The 23,352-nt window shown below is 34.5% G+C and overlaps 1 protein-coding gene across 1 annotated transcript in view; it reads left to right on the forward strand.

Moving 5' to 3' along the window:
- Window positions 1-1,855: 1,855 nt before the first annotated feature.
- The window catches only part of Dh44 (corticotropin-releasing diuretic hormone 44), a 31,733-nt gene continuing 10,236 nt past the window's right edge, over window positions 1,856-23,352 (forward strand). Inside the window, exons 1-2 of the mRNA XM_017618057.1 lie at window positions 1,856-2,034; window positions 2,937-3,037. The gene's annotated coding sequence lies outside the window, so the exon portion shown is untranslated. The remainder of the gene's footprint in view (window positions 2,035-2,936; window positions 3,038-23,352) is intronic.

Here is a 23,352-nt window from a genome sequence, read left to right on the forward strand (position 1 = left end):
TTTGACTTTTAGCTTGTACCGAAATTCGTAAAATCATTCTAATTACTTATACTTGTACAATTAAATAGTGTTACAAATAGTGTAAAGATTTTAATAGCGTCTACTGCTTATTGTGCGTACATATGTACATATGTATGTATTTAAGTAAATATTCGCCGTCATCATAGGCGACAGTAATTCTTTAACAAAATACATAAACGATTTCTGGCAGCTTTTGGTTATTAATGTCACAACTGCCATAAAGCAAGAATTGCTCTCTGATGAAGCGTTAAATATGCGAAGAGAAATGACGAAATTCTAGCTGACAGCAACGTAATTAAAAACTCGCCGCAATATTGCCGATTTCTACGTAGCAGCGAGCAGTTGAGCGATTGGCAACGGTCTGACTGGCCAACAGGGCGTATGAGCAACATTCAATGCATTGTGACGACAAAGTTTAGTGCGCGGGTGGTGAGTAGGGGAAGGGGATGGTTAATTGTGCATGAAAAATGAAAGTTAAGCTGCTAAATTGCTGGGCTGACAGTGAAAGGCAAAGTGAGAACAAATTAAAATTTTTAATAATAAATTAAACAAAATGTAGGTATGTATGTATAGGTGCAAGCGATAATCGAAAATGTCAGTTATCATCAATGGATCAACACATTGATGGAACTGCGCACATATGAATCTCCATATGACAGGGGTTAATTGTTTCTGAGGCGCTCATTAAAAAAGTGAAACCTGGTTTTAATTGCTTCGCACCACTTTTTAACGCTCATTTGGCTATCCAATTGCGGATGCGAATACAAATTAAATTGTAGTAAGCGCATTATCACTCATTTCACCGCTACACGGCCACATCATCGCCGTCATTTCCCCACAAAGCGCATTCTTCCTGGCCGCTTTTAACAGCGCGCCATTTCAGAACGAAGAAAAAAAGCAAAATATTAGCTGCGAAAAGTTTTTCAAATTGGAATTCCACTGTACTTTGCCACCGTTGCATGCAACAGTCTGCTGTAGTCCCCAATTTATCTCTTAACCAAGTTGGTTAAGGTTAATGAATGCTAGTGACTAGAATGGCAGGTGTGTACGCATGCTCCCGTACGGCAACAGCCAACAGCCGTGGCGGTAAAANGCGGATGCGAATACAAATTAAATTGTAGTAAGCGCATTATCACTCATTTCACCGCTACACGGCCACATCATCGCCGTCATTTCCCCACAAAGCGCACTCTTCCTGGCCGCTTTTAACAGCGGGCCATTTCAGAACGAAGAAAAAAAAGCAAAATATTACCTGCGTAAAGTTTTTCAAATTGGAATTCCACTGTACTTTGCCACCGTTGCATGCAACAGTCTGCTGTAGTCCCCAATTTATCTCTTAACCAAGTTGGTTAAGGTTAATGAATGCTAGTGACTAGAATGGCAGGTGTGTACGCATGCTCCCGTACGGCAACAGCCAACAGCCGTGGCGGTAAAACCAAGCGGCCAACGCGGCACCATCCCCACACCCACACATTCGCGCGTACAACAAAACCGTCGCTAGCGAACAGATGATGCGAGCCAACACGATGTCCTGTGTGCGAACAGCTCGGCTGCCTTCGCGCTGGTCTCGCCCGCTGCCATTACCGCTATTGTCGCACGTCCAACGGANTCAAGCGGCCAAAGCGGCACCATCCCCACACCCACACAATCGCGCGTACAACAAAACCGTCGCTAGCGAACAGATGATGCGAAGCAACACGATGTCCTGTGTGCGAACAGCTCGGCTGCCTTCGCGCTGGTCTCGCCCGCTGCCATTACCGCTATTGTCGCACGTCCAACGGAATATAAAATCCAGCAGCAGTCCGCAATCCATCCTGAGTTGCTCATACGCCGTCAGCCTGTTGCTTTGGTCGCAGCCAGAAGCAGAATTTTACCTAATAAATAGAATAGCAACACAACGCAAAGCAAGCCTCAGTAACTATTTAGACACGCGTTTTCTGTCCGCCGCGATTTTAAATCACTAAATCCAATCGCTCGACGCGCATCGAATAAATAAAAATCATTTTAGTTTAGGTAATTCAATTCAATTTGTATTACAGAAAGTATTTCTGATTTGCCACGAGCGCGGATAGCGTGTGTGTAAGTGTGTTTTGTTTTGGCGGAAAATCCGGCAATCGAAGATTTCATAATCCTTAGAAATTGTACAATCGAAATTTAAATTGATTTGAGTCACAGCACGTTTCGTCATTACAGCCAATCGTACGCGTGCAACACGTTCTCCAGCGGCATTCATTAAGTCAGTTTGTTTTTGTTGCTAGCTGCTAGCCTGTGTACTTGAATTTCAAAATAAATAACGTCCACTATCATTTAAATCGAATTGACTTGCCGCGCTGCCGCCGCCGCTGTGACCATTGACTATTTATTTATTGTGTTGTTTTATCGCGTACATATGTATGTATGTCGGTTTAAAATTTATAATTGTGTTTGTGTGTAAAATTGTGTGTATGTATACATAACTAAACCTATTCTTGTGTTAAATCTATACAGTTTTGTGTTCGACAAGTGAAATTCACGCCTTTCGAGTTTGGGAAACAACTGCACTCTCTTCTTCTTTTGGATTAAGCGCAACGCAGGAGCAACGAAATTGGGTAGGTATAGTCAGAGGATTAATTTATTTCACCCCCTCGATGTCGCATTGCCTCAAAGCAGAAATTGGGTGACTCTTTTGAAAATTAGTCTGCTTTGAGAAAGGCAATTTACTTGCATAACAATGTAAGACTCTTAGGCTTATTTGTCCTTAAACCAACAGCCGAATAATAATCTTAAAAGGTCGGCTGGCATCAAGCATCAGACAATCTAATAAATTAATTCCCATTTAACAGACAATAANACAGGGAAATTTAAAATTGTGTTTGTGTGTGAAATTGTGTGTATGTATACATAACTAAACCTATTTTTGTGTTAAATCTATATAGTTCTGTGTTCGACAAGTGAAATTCACGCCTTTCGAGTTTGGAAAACAACTGCACTCTCTTCTTCTTTTGGATTAAGCGCAACGCAGGAGCAACGAAATTGGGTAGGTACAGTTATTTCGAAAAATTACTAACTGCACCCCCTCGATGTCGCATTGCCTCAAAGCAGAAATTGGGTGACTCTTTTGAAAATAAGTCTGCTTTGAGAGGCAATTTACTTGCATAACAATGTAAGACTCTTAGGCTTATTTGTCCTTAAACCAACAGCCGAATAATAATCTTAAAAGGTCGGCTGGTATCAAGCATCAGACAATCTAATAAATTAATTCCCATTTAACAGACAATAAATAAATTTACCCAATTTGAACGCTTCGCTGCGCTGACAGCTAGGCAAAATTCGTTGCACACAAACAAATACAAAATTTTAATTACTTTTAATTAAATGGATTAACAATTTTGAAGCAATCTGAAAGGAAAACCCGAGATAAGAAAGCAGTTACATGCATATTTATATTAACAAGTAAGAAAGTCTAAGTTCGGGCGGAGCCGAACATTAAATACCCGGCGCAAGTATTTAATATATGACTTTCACTTTTCCGAATGCTACCGCTACATGGTAAGCCGGGGCGTATCAATTTTGAGTAAATTAGAGTCCTTAAATATCGAAATTTTTAAGTTTCAAGCAGTTCTGAAATTTACCGTTATATGAAAAGCGGCCTCAATTTTAGTCCGATTTCAATAATTTTCAACGTTTTGCTTTTATGTGGCAAGCACAATAACCATACCGAGTTTGTATACAAATTGGTAGAACGGTTACCGAGATACATACATATATGTGATCGTAAGTGGGCGCTGCCACGCCCATTTTCCAAAATTTTATCACAAACGTATTTCTTGGTTAAGAATTGTTGCAAGCATCAATTTTGAATAAATTTGCTTTAATATTTACTGATTTATCGAAGATTTTGTATTATGGGATGTGGGCGTGGTTATTGTCCGATTTTAAAAATTTTCGGCCATCTAAAACTTGCTATAAATATCAATTTTGAGTGGATAATCTCCAGTAGTTACTAAAATATCGCAGTTTTCGTATTTCTGATAATTACGGTTATATGGGAAGTGGGCGTGGTTACAGTCCGATTTCGCCCACTTTCAATACCAACCTACCTTGGATAAATGGAAACCTACACACCTAATTTCGTTGAGATATCTCAATTTTTGCTCGAGTTATCGTGTACACGGACGGACGGACAGACGGACAGACAGGCATGGCTTAATCGACTTCTCTATTCATTCTGATCATTTATGTATACATTTGTCTATATCTATCTCGATTCGTTTTGGCTGTTACAAACAACCGTTATGTGAACAAAATTAATATACCTTTGTGCACAAGTGCGCTCGGGTATAAAAATGAGAAACATTTTATTAATAAAATCATCGCGACAGCGATAGTTTGAATTGGTTTTTCACATTTTCGTCACATTTTGCACATTACTCTGGCAATTTTTCAGGCGTTAAAGCATTACACCTCGTCTTTTGCTGCCCCTAGCTTGCTGCTCTATCCCATTGAAAGAATATTTTATAGATTTATATAAGTACTTGTAGTTTTCTTGTACGGAGGCTAAGTGAATTAAGCTTCTGGCGATCTCATCTACTATTTCTTTCTCATGCAGCGCCTTTATGATCCTACAGCCTGTAGTTATGCAGTGTCCTAATTGCGGCTACCTTATTTATCGCTTCGCTGCTCCCTAGCATATTTTTAGAAGTAGTATGAACTGATTGCCTTGACTATCTACGTGGGTTTATATAATGGAGCTGCTGTTTCTTCACAGCATAACCTTCTGGTAGGAACATACTGCAGTGGTCCGGCAGGACAGTTGGGTGATAAATATCCAGTTCCATGCACTGCTCGTTTCGATTCCCTGCTACATTTTCGACCTGCGCATAGATATGTTAAAAGTCTTCCGACTGGGTCCATCTTCTCAAATTTCACAGTGAATTTAGGAAAAAATATTTGGAATATTGAAAATACTGCAGAATTTCCGCTAGGCATTAAATGGCACACATTTTATTGACAAAATTGGGCATTAACAAATACCTTTGCTATTACGTTAAGAATAATTGTCATTAAAAGCATTTCCACATTTTTTTTAATGGCACACATTTTTCGTAATTTCAATCCATAGTGGAAATTCGGCATAGGCCTTTATGACTCCCTTAACTCGTTCACATGCTGGCTGGAATTAAACCACATCGACAAATATAATTTAAAGCCAATTCAGTATCTATCTAATTTTTAGTACCAAACTAAGCGTTGAAGATTTTTCTTATACAAAAATATATATATATCTAATAGCAAAACACCCATTTAATAAATAAGTAAATATTAAAAATAATCCACATAATAAAGCTGTCTTCAAACCTTAATTCAAACCGAAAGTGGGTTTCTTACTAGTTATGATCAAAGATTGATAATTTTCCAATCATAGTTCCTGGCCAAAGTGAAAACTCTTCCGTTCGCCTCAGCACTGCATTAAATGCAAGATCACTTATTTTTTGTCCAGCCTTACTTTGATAATAATTTTAACAAGGGCCTACTATTACCATCAGCTATGTATTCACAAGTAGTTGATTTCGATTTCTTTACATATTTAAGTACATATAAAAATCACGAACCATTTTCGTGGCTTCCATGGCGCGACGTTCGCTTAGAAATCATGTCAAAAATCGATTACTCATAATTCACATTTCATTGAAATAAAATTGTGTTAAGTATTTTACTATCCAAATATGTATATGAAAATTAATCGTTTTCAAGCCGACGCACAGTTAGTATTATGTATGCACAAGGCTCGCATCTTATTTCATACAAAACGCTGTATATTACTGCGAAAAATTCCACTTCGAAAAAAAACATTTTTTACAATACGAGCATTGTTTAGTATTTTTTTGCCTGCCTATGGTACATTCCGTCACAAATTGATACGGTCTAACAAAAGCCATGTAAATCAAAATTTATAACTTTGCACAAAAATTCGATAAAGTCGCACAACGGAAATTTTCTAATTTAAGTGTTTACAAAACGCCGTTGTTTTTTGAAAGTTTGTTTGCTGGCTGCGTCAAGCATTTTCTTCTTTACAAAGTAAGGCAATCCGCACATTAAGCGTCTAATTATAAATATGTAGTAGTGTAATCGTTTCGGCATACTAAAGTATGAATATTTTATGCCGTGCAAAACATGTCTTTTAACGAAGCTCTGTACATAATCATGTTTTCGTCTAATCATAAAAGCTCGTTATTTTTTTTTTTTTGGAATACTCAGCATATAGTATAGTATTTAATTGTGGATATAATTCAGCACAACTCAAAGAAAATTCACATGCAATTCACCGAGGTACAGATAAAAATTCTTTTACTACCGAGTCAACATTAAGAACCAGATTGCGATGAATATTGAGAAAATCTAGCCCAGCGTGTGCTCATTCTCTGTCCCTGCCTGCACATGGATCGATATTTTGCAAAACTATAACTAAATAGGGGAGCGAAGGGTATTATGGACAACATAAGGAAACATTTCTGCAGAAAAAACGGAAATCTGAATTGTTACTCATTTTTAATGGATAACACAGCCCAACAAAAATAGAAAAACATTTTGGTATGGCCAATGTTAAAGACTTTTTTGTGCTGATTACGAATCGATAAGCATAAAGTTTCCATCGACGCCAGATTTTGAAAAAAAAACGAAGTTAAAGTCTCAAAAAAGCGCATTTTTGGCAATATTTTAGAAGCTCTGGCAAAGAAACAAGAAGTGATAGAACATTCCTGACTTAAATTAAAGCCAGAACTCTCGACTATTATCTCTGAAAATACCATTACTTCACCTTGAATTGGTGATCACTTAGTCATTTGTTATATACTTTTATTTATTTTTATTTTATTTTAGAAATAATGAGGAACAAACTGAATCAAATTTTTGAACGTCTATTAGAGGTTTCAAAAGGAAGTGCCATCGACATTGGTTATAAGGGTACATGGAATCTTTGTACAAAGACATACATTTCTCATGATTCCAGAGAATTTTAAAAATTACAAAATTTTATAAAATTATTGTCACCAATAGCTGTTACTACGAAAATACAATAAAGTCAAAGTACTCGCTAATGCAATTTTTTAATTTTGTACGTTTCAAAAATTATCGTCACTAGACACGAATAAAGGCGCGAGCTCGAAGGGTGACGGCGAAAAAAGACGCATAAAAAACTTTGGCGTCAAAAACTCTTAACATACTTCGCCAAAGTTTTTCAGAGGCATTTTTTTCGCAAAATTTTTTTACGCGCCTTTTTTCGCCGTCAAAACACTATCACGCCTTTATTCGTGTGTAGTGAAGATATATAATAAGCACTCAAAATCTAAAAAAATACACTTTTAAAATAAAAACGTGTAATATACAAATACAGGACTTCACATAAAACGTAAGTCTCATAAAGTGCACGCAATCCTTTCATCGTAAGGGGTCAAAATCCAATGCATACTGCATATAATATCTTTTCAAACAATATTTGACTGCAATTTTTATTTATGTATATTTATTGGTTTCCCTTCACAGAGTTCATTTGTGCTTGAATCGCTATTTTAAGTGACTCGTTTTTTTTTTTAAATAGGTTAGCCGCTGAATCCACAACACCCTTCGTTCGCCTAAATGCAAGGAAAAACAATGAAGTTTTATTTGGTAAACATTATTATTGCGTAGTGTATTTTATTGTTCTAAACTGAATAAAAAATATAATATAACCACATAAGCTGATAACCAGCCAAGCGTGAATAACCGTAATGCTGTCACCATTAAGCTATTTCAATAAAGTTTTATTGATATCTTAAAATTTTTGTTATTTATGGCCTTTAAACAATTATATTCAAAACATTTTATTGAGCTTGTGGCCGTTTCTAATGAAAAACTGTTGTGGAAAAACAACAACAATTTACCCATGGGTAGAATTTATAGCTACTATCACCACATCTCCTCATCAGACTTCTTCACCGCGGTCACTGGGATTATGAGCCATTAGAAACGGCCTCAAGCTCAATAAAAATTGTTGAGATCTTAAAATATTTTTACCATCATTATCTTAAACTAAATGATGGCAAACTTGTATGCATATTTCCCTCCAACAGGGGGGTTTATCTAATTAACTAGATTTTTATAAAAAATATATAAATATCAAAAGAAAAATAGTCAAAACTGGTCAATATATCGTGTGCCTATTTTTTCACATGACTGAATGTATATGGACTGATAAATTTATACAACTTTTGGTAATTAAAAAAACTAGGTAGCAAAAAAAATGTTTTTTGCATATATGCAGTATTTTAGGGAAACTACAGTATTTATTTTTGGTATCCAGGAAAAAAAATTATACTGCAAAAAAGTATACAGTATGGATGCAGTTACTTTAAATTTGTTGTCAGTTCTAAAATCTACATATTTCGGTGATACTAAAGCCATAAAGGTTGTTTGAAACTCTGTTCGACTTTGTTTTTAGCGTTCAAATATTTCTAACAGATCATTTAGTCTGAAAGTTTAAGCTTTAAAAAGGCACTGGCCACGTTAGAAAAATTTTGATTTCCCGTAGAATCGACCATGTGCTTAATATATCAACTTTAGGAACCAACAGCAGCAAGACCCTTTGATTTTTGTCTTTACGGGCTTCATTTTTAAGAGCATTCAAGAAAACTAATCAAGGAATTCACAAGAATTCACACTCACACCACTAAGCATTGAGGTTGTTTGGCAGTTGCTTGATGTTTATACAATAAATCGACGCCTCCAAACCATGCTATGCTAAGTCTGCCTAAATCTCTAATGACTTAGCATGCTATGGTTTGGAGGTGTGGAGGTGGAAATATGCTGTTAAATAATTTGATTGATCCGCTGATTGGTATGCATATCAAATATCACATTCGGAAAAAAATATTCGTTGAGTGCAAATTTTAAGTTGAACACCTTTAAGTATCTAAGTAGATTTGAATTGTGAAAATTGTGGTCTTGCAAATACATAAAAATTTTAAAAGCCCTTGTTAAAGAATAAGTAAAAATAAGAAATAAAAAAATTTCGTACGAGAAAAAAATTAAATGCAAAGTTTATTACGCCACAACAAAGGCGTACTAACGAGCTAAAGAAAATAAGGTAAACACTCTGATATCAAATCCACAAAAGCGGCAAAGAAAACTGTATAGTTGTTTGCGATATTCGATTTCAAAATTCAGACTTCAGTGATTTGCATTACATAACAAAAGTGGGTATTTGCAAATAAAAATTGCTTAGAGATTCTATAGTTTTTTTTTTTTCTTTATTAGAAGTCAAAGAGACGCATAATTATACATGCACATAGCTTTAATTAAATTTTACTCGCTAATACAAGAAAGCACAGATAGACACGTATTAGAATTTTCAAAAACAATACCAAATGGCAACGCAAATCAGCTATATCTGTTTGCGAAATTCAATTAATCAACAACAATAGAACCACTTACAAAAGTACCTGTAGAGTTTCAAGTGTATATGAATATTGTACAAGTACTTATACATATGTATATCTAAGTACTTACAAACACTTTGCGCCAATTGACTCCTCCTCGCATTAAGTGTAAGGCAATAAATATTAACTTTTTCAACGAAAACTGAAACATTTTACTTATGGACCTGGGGAGAAAATTGCGAACGTGGGAGATACGTATGTATGTACGTGCAAAACTACAGCCCCAAAAGTGTTAAAGCAAATATTGGTAGAAGTTAAAGAAACGAGAAAGTACGCACATACTTACACCGAGCGAATTGTGGGACCACTTTCGAAGTGCATATGTAATTATTATGATTGCAGAGAAGCACATACATTCACACATAAGTACTAGCAATTAAATATTTGCAGCAGTGTATATGTATGTGTTTGAAAGCATTTAGCTGCATTTGTGTGGGGACATCTTGACGCGCAAACTTTGATAGACGGGCGGAAGTGGGCCAACTAGGAAGCGATAGCATTGTTCATTTTGCTGCTGAAGATGTGCATTTCATTAACTGGTAACAATTAGTAGATACATATTTGCTTCCACGCAGATTCGCAGATGGAGCCAGCATCAAGTAAAAAATTCTCGGCAAAAAAGTAGCCTAACCGAGAAGAAAGAGCGCTAAAGCAGAAAATCAAGACATTGCATTGAAGAGAAAACGTAGACATCTACTCCCCTGCAATTAATATGGAGTTGTGTTGCAATGGGTTAATTTATAGTTAGCTCACAACTTCTTTTCTTTGAGCAATCATTTTCTGAACTGAGAAATATGTATATTTAATTTTAAAAATATTTTCATTTTCCTTTTAAAATAATGGCAATGCAAATTGACTATTGTCTGCAAAATAAATTGCTGTATAATTTCAGAAAGTTGTGCAAGAAGCCTCTGGTTAGTCACTTTTAAATATTTTCTTTTTCGCGGTTTATTCGCATTTGATTTTACTGTTATCAAAATTCCCTACAGGTTTTGAGTTGACAGCGTAAACCAACCTTTTGGAAAGTGCCCATTGTTTAGGTATCTTAAAATCCTTCAGAGAATTGTTTATCTTCACCTGCTGGTTTAACTTTTTTGGAAAAATAAAATCCACAGCCTTAAGGCGAAACTTGTATAATATCTCAAAGGTTCACATCCAAACATATTTAGAAATACCAAGTTATATGGAATGTATGCTACTTTCATATGTGGGTATGTACATATGTACATACGTGCATATTGTTTTTTGCTTACCTATAAGCGGAATCAATTGCTATTTCTGGGGCATTCCTGCTCGAAATTGTTTTTAAAAATCAATATTTAAAAAATAAGCCAAAACATCTATTAATACCAAGCCATACACCACGTGCACCTTTTCGCTTCTTGTCTGTGCCCAAATAACAGCACACATTACACATAAATAAATATTTCGTTGTCAGAATGTGTGTATTTGGTGAGAGCCGCCGGCAATATTGCACGCTGCTTGCCGAATGGATATGCTTTCCACTTCCCACGAGGATCAAAGCTTGATGAGGGGCAATCAGTTTAAAATGCCACTTCCTCATAATTGCTGCTGTCACCCCAATAAATGAAAGAATATACATATGTATGTATGTACATATTGGACACGTTCTTCGAAGGTGATTAAGTAGCAATTTATTGTTTGGAGTGAAAGTAGTAAACTATGCCTGAACTCATTTTAATCATGTGGCCAATCGATGTATGTATGTACACATATAAATGGACATTTTTAGTGCATAATATAAGAAATGGCAAATTGGGAATTGATACACTTTTAAAGAACGCGTACATACATATATGTATACCAATATGCAAACATATATGTGAAAATATGAAAGCCCATAGGGCAATATACGCAGTCACCATTCACACTCTCACTCACATTTACATACATATGTATGTACATTAGGGTGCTTCATTAAAAAAACATTGAAGTTTTTCTAAATATTCGAGAAGATGTCTATTACCTTTCTATGCATACCTGCTGTGTTGTTCTGTTTGACGGAAATTTCTGTTAGACAAATTTTTGTATAGACTCAAAAATTATATGCATACCCTCAAGGGCCTGCCAACTTACTTGTATATGCCGAAGTAGTCGCTTTCCTTTGCCAGCTGCGGACAAAAGAATCTTCAGCGTCTTCTTCTTACTTGTACTGTACAGTGTGCACCGTATATACCTGAGTACGGACCCGCATAATGCACCGCCAGAGATATTCTGCGCTATAAATCAGTCTATTTTACTTCGATTTTCATGGAATGGAGTAAGAAGAAATCACTGAATTCGAATCGATGTGAAGACATACATAATTAAAAACATTAGACAGCTTAGATACAGCTCTCAAGAAAAAAACTCAAGAAATACTTTTCATTATTTCGGTTTTTTGAAAATGTACTTTGCTTTTGTTATAAATTTGTAAAAAAAAAAAATTGGTGGAAGGTTTCTTTTCCCGTTCTTGAACGTAATTTTATATGAATTTTTCTGTTTTTGTTTAAAGCTGTATGCTGAGACTTTGAATTTCTGGAGAACTTGGAGTACATTGTCACAGTTTTCAGTGCTAAATACATTCGAATCTACGAGGGTAATAAGTAAACAATACTCAATCGATCCTCGCTTGCAGCTGAGCCACCTATTTATCTAACGTGGGCAACCTCATTGTGAGCCTACTCTTCCTGAAAGCGAACTGTATTTCCTCTACCTAGATCGTTGCTATTATTTAATATGTTGCTAATTATACATATGTATGTATATCTATACATACCCCACAAACATTGTGGCGAACGTTCGAAACTTACTTTCGATATCGAGTATGCATATCGAACTGAGAATGAACTCATTTCCTGATGTAATTAATAATAATAATAGATTGGCGCTTACACAATATGCTAGTGTTTGGCCGAGCTTCTCCTCCCGATTTGTAGCGTGCGCTTTGATGTTGTCACACGACGGAAAGGAACCTACAGTTTTACGACGACTACGAACGGCGATTGTATTTTTATGAGAAGTTGTTTTTCATGGCAGAAATACACCCCGAGGTTTGCCATTGCCAGCCGAAGGGCGAAAGCTATTGAGAAAATACCTTTTTCCCATATCTTTTTGCGATGTTGCTTTGACCAGGTCCTGCGGAGTGGAAGTGCGTACTGCTTACCATTATACGACAGCGGCGGCAGCAGCCTGAAGTATGTAATTTCAAACTATAATTTATGGAAATTCCATATTAGCGCAACTGAATTCCAATTCGGTATTTAAACGCGGTTGCGCATGTTGCGCATTTTCATCAATTACTTGTATGTAGAGTTAGAAATTAAAGAGACTGATGCTTTGCATTGATGCATTTTCGAACAGGTGGATTATATAAATGAGGAACAGACATGTTAACTGTGCCTTGATTTTGGATTCGCCGGTTTGCAGAGGTTAGTATTGAAAAGAGTATAGTTATGTTAACTAAATGTAATACTATATATACTATATATGCTTTACAGGGCCGAAGAAAATTTGCAAGAAATAAGTAATTCCAAAGCTTAGATAAGCACTAAAAAATTAGTAAATACGTTTGCAAATATGCTCTAAAAACAACAAAAATTTAATGAAAAAGTAGAGTTCAGTTTAATGTTTTGTTTTTTATTCAGTTTATTTAGAGAATTTATTGAGCCAAACGTACAGACTTCTTAAGAAATTTGCTAATAAAGTGGTTTTATGAAGAAAGAGGTCCGTCCCCCTTGTTTTCAACAGAAATATATGCCCGTTCGTAAGGAAAAAGTGAGACAGCAGTCTGTGAAATATCAGATCTCAAAAATTCCTTGAACACTACTATCCACACACACACGAAATAATATCAATTTTTTTCTTGACCATTTTCTTAAGAGGTCCGTACTTGCATAGCTCTATACATTGAAATAAACAAAACAAGCATGGTCGTTAAAATTAAGCTTGAAAACCCTAAATAAGCAAAATAAGCAATTACAAACAAAACGGCCGAACCCTGATGATTTATAAATAGTTACTTTAGTTGACGCAACGAATGTACCAACAAGTAAGGAAGTAAATATATTACATTTATACATTTTCAGTTAAATTATCGCGCTTTCGTTTCCACCGAAAAATATTACCTTCTCATTGCCCTCTAAGCGCAAACACTATGAACCGGGCAATGAAAAGGCAACATTTTTTGTAGAAATGAAAACGTCATTCGATTTTGAAGAGGTTGCCCTTCCTAAATATTCCAAAATAACCGGAATACGTAAACAACGTAAATATTAGAAATGTCAAAGACCGAGTTATATAAACGTCTACATACATACATATGTATGTATGCATGTACTACATATGAATGTATATGTGCACAAATAACACAAACTACATATATGTACATATAATGAGGACATTGTATTAGATAGTTTGTTTTCGCCAACTACTTAATCTGGCATTTAGAATGATTTGTCAAAGAAATGAGGTGGACACAGCCAGAAAAGAGGGAAAAAAATAAATATGACAAAATAAAGCGTTGTCATACATCAGGTGGACTTTTACGGCGGCATTTGGAAGGGGAGGAGTGTTAAGTTTCATCACACAAACCAGCCCCTAGGAGCGCTAGTCAACCCAAACCTATTTTCATTTTATGTACATACACATGTACATAAATACATACATATATGTATGTAGCGCGCTCGAATAATAGGACTCGTATTAACGTCTAAGCCCAAGCGCCAACACACACTTGCTCTTTAGCTCTCTTCAGTTTGGATGACTTCAATTCAACTGGCATTTTGTATATTAGATAATTCTTTTAAGAAAATTATAAAACTGTTGCTTTCTTATTCGTATTACCTATATATAAATATGTGTATGTACAGTAGGGTGGCCCAAAACTGCATTGAAAATAGTAAAGTCGGAATTTTTATGCTCCCACCCCTAGGATTGTTCTCTATCGAAAAAAGGTATACCCCTATTTATTTTTTTTTTTTTGAAATCAAAAAATATTTAGAGGTCGCTCAAAGTTTTCCATGTATTTTGTATGGGAAAAAAAGAACTTTTCGTGGAAATGGTATGGAATTCTTGAAAATCAATATTTTTGGAAGTCTCCTGAAGAGAACCAGAGTTTTCCGATCGAAAAATATTGATTTTCAAGCATTCCATACCATTTCCACGAAAAGTTGTTTTTTTCTCATACAAAATACATGGAAAAGATGGAGCGCTTTGAGCGACCTCTAAATATTTTTTGATTTCAAAATAAAAAATAGGGGCATACTTTTTTTCGATATAGAACAATCCTAGGGTGTGCCGACATTAAAACTCAGACTTTACTTATTTTGGACCACCTCAATGTACACACTGAACCAAAAATCTATCTCTGGATCAAAGAAAAACTTTCCTTACTCTTTCTTCCGAATGAGAAAAAATTCTCCCGAATGAGTTATTTTTCTTTGGAATGTGTAAAAACGTACACATTTTTAAGAAATGTTGGGCATGAAAGGAGGATAAAGCTTCTTTAGTGCTATTTCGTTCCCGTTTTTCTTCATTTTGATTGCTGATTTTCTTCAATTAAGATAAGTTTAATTTTTTGAGTGCAATATAATAGAACATCTCGAAAAAGAAGATTCTGGTGCTCCGCATCCGTTTCCGTGTGTTAAATAAAAGACTATCCATTAAAGACACTTGCACTTGCAATTGAAAGCAAACTTATTTTTATTAAAGATCCGATAAATCAGTTTTGTGAGTTTAAAACTATTTACAGTTATTACCTTCCCATTTCAAGCTAACAACGCAAATATCGTTGTTCCGCCCTTTTTTAAACGGTGAACTGTGCTCTTTCATTTATCTATGTACCTTTACTATTTCTTCCAACATTCACTAACCCTCCAAAGTACTTCATCATCTATTTTATTATTACGTAAAAATTTTTATTAATAAATATTTGAAGTTTTCAATGCAATTCTATTCGCTACAAAGAAACTTCTCACGGGGGTAGAATGTCAGCTTCACTACGTGACTTGTCTTGTACTCGCGTAAATGTATGGTTGGTGTTAAATTTAATCAAAATCTAAGACCTTAGCGACACGTTATGTACTCACTTGGCTTCTTACATAAATTCTTAGTTCATTTGGTTTGCTTTCAGCAAGTATGTGTATACATATACAAATGTGCATATATGTATATAAATAGGTATGTATATACTCCTAAAATATTTGCGTAGACTGCAGTGAAAACTAAGATGGTTATGTTCTATGAAAAGAATTTGGCAGGCGCTGTAGAAAAGATACACAACCTGAAATTGGTTATTAACCGACTTCCAAAAATGGGGGAGGTTATCAGTTCGTCGGAATATTTTTTTTGTTTTTATGTATGTTACCGCATAACTTTGGGCCACGTCAACCGATTTCGATAATTGTTTTTGCATCGGAAAGGTAGTGTCTCAGAGGTGGTCCCATACTAATCTGGTTTAGATCCGATCATTGGATCAAAAGATATATATATATACACATATTTTTTTTTTATACGAGAATTGAAGTCGTTATTTTTTGCTAAAAATTACTTGTTTTTATTTTATTTTATTTTTTATTTATCTATTTATTTTTTTTTATAGAAATCGGATTTATAAATTATTGAACAATATTCTATTGCATTATATAAAAATTAATTAGTGGCCAGAAGGTCCCAATTTTTTGCGAGTAGATTCACTCAACTTGTTAAATTCTATTTATGAACATACGTACATACATCGCAGCCCTTAGTTTGCGTAATATAAGTAATTTTCAAACTGACACAGTTCTAGCCATTTGCGAATTAGTTTGGTTTAACCCACTAACTACCAGTTCATGAACTAGAATGTTGCACACGATCTTCAAAACCGACCCAATTCAAAATTTGATATTTTCGAAATTATGCGCTAAAAATGTACACTAGGCTGGGTACATTTTGTATGGGGGAAAATAAAAGACAAGGCCAATAATAATTGACCACGAAAGATAAGTTTAAAACATATATTTAGCACGCGCAATTGATTCAACGGTTATGAATTTGAAGTATTAAACTTTAGCTGCTAGTATCTAGGGAATGCGTTAATTGTTATAAACTAGACGATATCTCAAGTGAAAGGTTATTTAATTTAGTATCTCACGTTTATATATCAATAAGACTACAAGTTTTCTAGATATTTAGATAAACTTACAAACGCAATGACTTTACGTATGAGTTTTCAATTCTTCGTTACTTTAAGGCGTTTTCCTTTCTACAAAATATGCTGCCTTCGCATTGTCCCCTCCTTAGAATTTGTGCGTAGAAAGCACTGAGAAGGCAACATTTTCCGGTAGAAAAGTAAACGCCATTAGTAATCAGGTGAAAATGAAAAAAGTTAGACGAGATTTATTTCAAAGCTTTTTAGGTTTTTGGCTGTTTATATATTATTTAAAGGACCATGGACTTGATCACGCCAATTTGGTCAGTTTTCAAATTAGTGGTATATGAAATTAAATACGAATGTCCAAGATTAGGAATCATCTGATTAGTAAATAGTAGTTTCAAACACACACATAAGTACACATATTAACTAAATAAAATTTAAGTGAGCAACGCCCATTTTAAGTCCATTTCTGTATACTTGAATATTGGAGCACAATGGTTTCATTATTCACCGAAGAAGCACATTTTTCGCGGTTTCTAAATTTACCGTTATACGAAAGTAGGGGCGTGCAATAAGTAATTAGATATGTACATATATGTATGTAATAATTTTAGTTAACTCAGTACGTCGATGAGTGCACTAACTATCCTCTTGGGTCCCTCCAATTGGAGATATATGTAGCTTTGTATTCAACTTGAACGAAATAACTCAATCCATGGTACACTACTTATACAATTTAAGAGAAATTTTTGTCGAAGGAAGACAGAGATGCATATTTTTTTTCAACATAAATTTGGCAAATATTACCCGATCGGTAAGTAATAATTACCAAACTGAAGGCGAGTTATGCTAATAATATGAAAAAAAAATATTATTTAGAAAGAATAAAAATGTTGACCAAAAATTCCTGTGAACTGCTTTTAATTACATTTTGGTATTGCATCCATAATGATAAATGATGGAAAATTAAAGTTTTCGTATTATAGCTCCCGAAATTGTGAAAAAATTCGCAAACTATAGCTAATATGAAAAACAGATTAGTATATTTGGAGCCAGCGACCTAAATACACCCCAGAAATGTGAATGCTCTTCTTTACATCCTTTGACTAAGGACCAGTGCAATTATCAACAGAACAATTTCAGTTTGATTGAAAAACAGATAAGTTTGAGAGTAGCCATAAATTAAAGGGTTGCCAGAGATGATATTTGACTTTGTCATTTGCGTTTACATATTTATTATCTAACATTATCGACCAAACCTTTGTACTAATCATGCAATTTTTTAACAAGAATCCGTCTTATTCGACCAGTGTGCTTTGTGTCACTTGGGCGTCGATGCGCGGGCTTTCCGATTAAAATAAATGATTAATATTTTACAACCTGTAATGCAAAGCCCTTTTGTGAGAGTAACTTGCTCTGTCTCTCAGTCAGAAGTTGCAGGTTTTAGTCTGAAGTTTTCTTCCTACAAGCTCATGAAAAGTGTCAAACGATAGACAGAGTCGCATTTGTAAACAAAAAGAGAACAGAAAAAATGGAAGGAGTTACAGAAAAAGAGGTGTTTCGCGCTCCAGGTGAATTTTACTGTTTCGCTCTCTCCCCTCTCTATTAAAGAGAGTAATTTTGTTATTTGACAGTTATACAAGTTTTTACACGACACACATTTTCATTTTTTAAAGTTGTGTTACGTTTGAAGATCGTGTGCGATATGTACATACCCAAGCATGGGCATCGTAGAGCATAACCTGTAGGGAAACCCCGAACTGCTAAGCCAAATTTATAGTTCCGTACTAGATCTATCTAAAATTATAAAATTAGAACTGGTTCGAAACTATTGAAAAAAGGATGCAGAACGAACCAGATCTCATCTGGCGAATTTTGAACTAGTTCGGAACTACCGAAAAAGTGATGCTACGGTGGGCTGGTTTACTTTAAAAAGATTTTTGCTTGACGGGTTTTTTGTTCAAATACGCTTTCAGTCTGTACTTTGCAGGTGTTTTTTCACAGTTTGATAATACAAAACTAAAATTTGTGTTAACATTTAAACATTTTGGGACCTTCAGGAATCAAAACAATAAGAGCAAGCACCACTGCAAATTCAGCTACATGCAAAGGTATGTAAACGTGTTTTGAAATGCCCAATTTGATTAACATTCATTCAAACAAATTTGATTTCAGATTGAAAACGCATTTCTTAATTAAAAATCGCTACCATGGTAAAAATCGCTACCATGGTAAAACCAAAAAGACTGTGTTTGAAAACATCATGTTACTTTTTTCGTCTGTCGATTTTATAACTGGTTCGGAACTATAGAAAACGGGGTGCAAAGCGAACTAGATCCCATCTGTCGAATTTAGGACTGGTTCCGAACTATATTTATCGCGAACTAGTAGTGGGTCTAAATGTACTAGAAGCGCACCAGTTCAGAACTAGATATTTTCCCCACAGGGTACATACATATGTACTATATACATACATACATGTGTATTTGTGTGCTAGTGTCAGAAATGTAAAAGCACTTTGCAACTTGTTCGCTCAGCAATATTCGTATGACACTTCTAAATCCCATCAAAACTGCTATGATTACTGTGATGCTATGTACCTCCACTCCACCAGGTGTGATCTGCTTAAATCCAAGTGAGATGCTTTTTTATGCGGTGCTTAGAAGGGGACATCATTTTCGAGCATTGAATGTTGCACATAAATACCACAAATGTACGAATGTATTTATGTGAAACGTTCGATGAGTAGCTAATATTTGGGCTTAAGTACATATATATTTACATATGGATATACCGACGTTTGCTGAAAAAACGTCATAATAAAAATAAAAATTTAAAAACAAAAATTCAAGGAAAACGGCTTTGAAGATTTAAGGCATGTTCACACTATCTTTATTTAGAGCTCATTCTTAATTTATCAAGTTATATCGCCTTGTAAGACCGATCAATGAATTAAGTAGACATGAGATAGTTTATCATAAATATACCTGGCATTATTGGGCTTATTTTTTACACTAATTAAAAAAAATCGGTATAACATTTATTTTCTATATTGAGGAAACCTATAAATCAGCGAGTGATTATTTTCTGGTTATGCATTAAGGTGGAGTGAAGTTATGCTTTTTTTAAATCCCTTATTTTTGGGCCACAAGGGCAGCTTTCCGCATGTATGCTATAGTAATTTTCGAAATAAGCGTAATTCCTTCATCTTATTATACATATGTACATGCATAATAGTTACCAAGCAATATGGAGTAAGAGTAAGTCTTGAAAAATTAATTCTAAGCCTAAATTAAATTCCATCATTTCTATGTACATCCAAGCAAAATGTACTATAAATTGCTATACTCTTTGCTTATATATTTTAGGCTTATTTTTTAGCATAAAAATCCGAGCTCTAGGTGTGACAATCTGCAGTCAAAGAAACGATATGTATGTACATAAGCATGTACATATTCACGAGAGCAAAAAAATTCTAGAAATGAAGTTCAAGAACTTTGTCAGTTCTAATGAGCGGCAAAAATGTAATTTAATTTAATTTACCTTAATGTTTTTGTAAATAACTATACAAATCTACGGCGAATTTGAAGAAGTTAGCAAACAATTTTTTGCCCTTAGTATTTTTCAAGTAACACAAAAAAGCAAAAATATTTACACAAGTAACTACATACTTTGTATTAAGAATGTTTGTGAATTTAACTGGCTGAAAAGTTGATAATAGTGAGCTGACTCGCGTAGTTGACAAGCTGATGAACATTACAAAATATTTTCTTTTTATATTTCTAAACGCATAGTTCGCATACTTTACATAGTTGTGACCAGTGTTGTTCTAATTTAAAACAAAAAAAAAAAAACATTATTTATTCGCAACACTAACAACCACACCGAACAATGTGTAGCATCAAATTTTTGTAACTCGGCATTTACAAAGTTTGCATTAATAAGCTTTTAACTTACAGGAATTTTTTGTAACATTTTTTTCGATACTGTCAAATTGAAAATTTTCTGAAAATTACTAGCATATAATTTCCAACCATCGAGGTGCATAAGTAGTTGCTAGATAAACGAAGAAATTAATGTAGTAGGTACATAGACTTTAATGGAAGGATACTTAGTAAAAACTTAGCTAATGCGATGAATGTCTAACTATACATATACATACATATGTGAATACAGAAAACCTCAACCTTTAGCTCACCTAACAGAGATAATTTTATTCGTTCAAATAAAATGAGAATAAAATAACTTCAATCATTATTTAGCATTCATGTAAAGAGCTTAAGGGCAAAAAAAAAAATAAAATACATAATTTCAATGCAATTACTTAGTTAAATAACTACACAAAATTGAGTGGCAGACAAAATAGCCAACTGTTGAAAATAAAGTGACTTTAAATGTTCAAAAATATTTATGTAATTATAACAAGCTTGCACAAATTAACAAACACTTATGTACATATGTACACACTTATACACATTTTGTTTACATACTAAATGCATATAGCACATAAATAAGTCGTCAACAGAGGTTTTCGTTGCTGTCAGGCAATTAAATCAAGCAAGCACAATTCAATTCAACTGCATATTCACACGTACATACATACATAGATATAGTATGATTTTTTCAAACGCCTCAATGAAAATATAAACGGACGTAATTGATGCATCAATTTATTATGACTTTAGAAATAAAGTCGTTTAAATGCGACTACTGCGTGTTTTCTCCTCGGCTCGTTTCTCAATGCAGGCTCCTTCCTCCGCGCTGCTTCCAACTTCGAATTGACTTTTTTGTGGCAAGCAACACAATCAACGCTATAACCGCTATATAGGATTTTCCCCAATGGATTCGAATAAAACAAACTGTGTGTGAGGGATCAAGGAACATCTTTATAGATTTGAAAAGCCTACGAATACCATTATGTATGGAATTCAACATCGTTTGGTCCAATGGTCGAGTGATACAATTTTCGATCAAATCAATCGGTAGATTGCGGCTTATTGGCAATAGACCTGCAGCTTTAGAAAAAGGTTAGCGTGGTCAAATCGTACGATCTTGGTGACCAATTCACGCCAACTATGCGAGAGATAGCCATACCCTCAAATCGTTCATTCGGACTGTGCACAGTGGCGCCAAGGTGATTTGGCATCAGTGACTACTATTTCTTCTACAAGCCGCACTACATTACTTACACAGCATTTTTGTATACTGTTATTTAAAAGCACTATTTTTGAATAGGGCCATTATTTTTGATGCCGTTTACAATAATAAAATAAAGTACAGAATAATAACCACCAGGCAAGCGTCAACAACCAAATTATTTCTGTTGCTCGGAAATGTAGTTTGCCATTTTTCTTGATAGCTGCAGACTAATTAAAGAAGTTTTGATAAATATATTTTTTAAGTTCTTTAATGCCATTTAACATGAATTGTTAGGAATTGTGGTATGGCGAATTCATACAAGGTGATATCGGCAGCACATAAACAAAAACTACACTAACTAATTGTACTTACAATGACAATCAGAACAAAAAAAAATATACAAATTTTGCCAATCGGCGCAGTTCACCCTGAAATCAGTTGCTTCGGTAGCACCACCTTGTATGAATTCGTCTTGAATTGTAGACTAGCTGTACAAAATAAAGTCATTCCTTCAACAAAAATCGAAGATAGATATTCGTATAAGTGTTCCTACACACGTTACACATTTACTGCTCACGCTTCGCTTTTACACCACTGTAGCAAAACACAATCTCATTTTCAGTTTTGCCGACCACTGATGTAAATATATCTGAAAATTTTTGTCGACACGCATTTATGGCTAGGTCAGATAAGCATACATATGTATGTATGTGCATTAGACTGCATCACTCCCCATACAAAAAAAAATCGGTACTATTTTTCCATTGGAATTATAAAATCTATTATATTTTAAGACGTCCACCAAAATATTTCGAAAAAATATTAAGATTTAAGTGAGCTGGACCAATTTAAATATACCTCCAAAAATAGAGTTTTTTATGAACAAAAATAGTTTCTTCAAACATTTTTTTGAAAAAATCCCCTCAAATGACAAAACGGTTTAAGCTTAAAAAATTTTCATAAAAATATTTTAATGAAATTAAAAAAAAATTGAACGGAATCGTAATGATGAGATTTTTGATGCTGTTTTTTAACTTTTTTCAAAGATTGGTATAAGAAAAACTTGAATAACTGAACCTAATTATTTCTTTGCTAATCAACTCATTCATAGGATGAAAGAGAAAGGTAGGATAAACGAACGTCATTCAAAGTTGAATTAAGATGTGTTGGTGTTTGAAAAAAAAATTGGAGCACGAATGACTTTTTGTTTGGACAGAAATAAAAACAGTGTGAAAATACCTTTCTACTGATCCCATAAGTCTAGATCAGAATAGTTTTGGCCCAGTTATTCAAGTTTTTCGTAAATCAATCTTTNTTGGAGCACGAATGACTTTTTGTTTGGACAGAAATAAAAACAGTGTGAAAATACCTTTCTACTGAGATCCCATAAGTCTAAATCAGAANCAAAGATTGGTATAAGAAAAACTTGAATAACTGAACCTAATTATTTCTTTGCTAATCAACTCATTCATAGGATGAAAGAGAAAGGTAGGATAAACGAACGTCATTCAAAGTTGAATTAAGATGTGTTGGTGTTTGAAAAAAAAATTGGAGCACGAATGACTTTTTGTTTGGACAGAAATAAAAACAGTGTGAAAATAC

Source organism: Rhagoletis zephyria, unplaced genomic scaffold (genome assembly GCF_001687245.7).
Source record: "Rhagoletis zephyria isolate East Lansing unplaced genomic scaffold, Rhagoletis_zephyria_1.1 Rzeph_scaffold_01548, whole genome shotgun sequence".
Lineage (NCBI taxonomy): Eukaryota > Metazoa > Arthropoda > Insecta > Diptera > Tephritidae > Rhagoletis > Rhagoletis zephyria.